We start from the raw sequence: 725 nt of genomic DNA on the forward strand, positions 1-725 counted from the left end.
CATAAAAATAAAGCCAGAAAATGAAGAGCTGTTTAATCACTCGATTGGATTTTTCTGCCAGCATATTTTTTTTCTCTGCAACCCACTGCTAAATTGTGCTTCCTAGCTGTTTTTTTTATAAAATCACTGAATCAAATCTAACTCTGATTACATCATAGAAGGCCATGTACCCTACACCATAAGAGGGGGTTTGAAATTTTGACTTGTCTACTTAAATATCACCAAAATCTGATCACAAGTTTAATTAGGTCCCTGGGTGGGATTGAACCACCAACCTTTCGGTTAATAGCCGAACACACTAACCGATTGCGCCACAGAGACACTTTGCGAAAAGTGCCTACTGACAAAGGCTAATAAGCATACATCTAGAACGTTTCCTAGAAAAACATTAAAAAATCAATAATCTGGAGAGTTTTTGTAAGATGTTTCTTCCATCAACTAACGAATAAACACATTGGTACTTTCCCATGATGAGTGAGTGCTTCAGGATCTCTTGCACTTACATGTGCAGCAGAGTACTGCAATGGAAGCATGCTGGACCCATAACCCAGAGGTAGGCAGATTGAAACTATCCTTTGCTATATGCATTTTTTTGTTAATTTAAGTAATCAAAACTGGGATTGATATTTTTGCTCTTTTATTTTTACTTAAAGTACAATAACTTTTACCATTTTAATTTGTTTTAATAGTATATTGACAGTATAGTTTTCTTTCAAAAATCCACT

General features: G+C 35.0%; 1 non-coding gene across 1 annotated transcript; it reads right to left on the bottom strand.

The window, feature by feature from the left end:
- Positions 1-247: 247 nt before the first annotated feature.
- TRNAN-AUU (transfer RNA asparagine (anticodon AUU)) lies at positions 248-321 on the bottom strand. Its single transcript has one exon. It is a non-coding gene; the product is annotated as a tRNA-Asn (tRNA).
- Positions 322-725: the final 404 nt, after the last annotated feature.

Source organism: Pseudophryne corroboree, unplaced genomic scaffold (assembly GCF_028390025.1).
Source record: "Pseudophryne corroboree isolate aPseCor3 unplaced genomic scaffold, aPseCor3.hap2 scaffold_1673, whole genome shotgun sequence".
Taxonomy (NCBI): Eukaryota; Metazoa; Chordata; class Amphibia; order Anura; family Myobatrachidae; genus Pseudophryne; species Pseudophryne corroboree.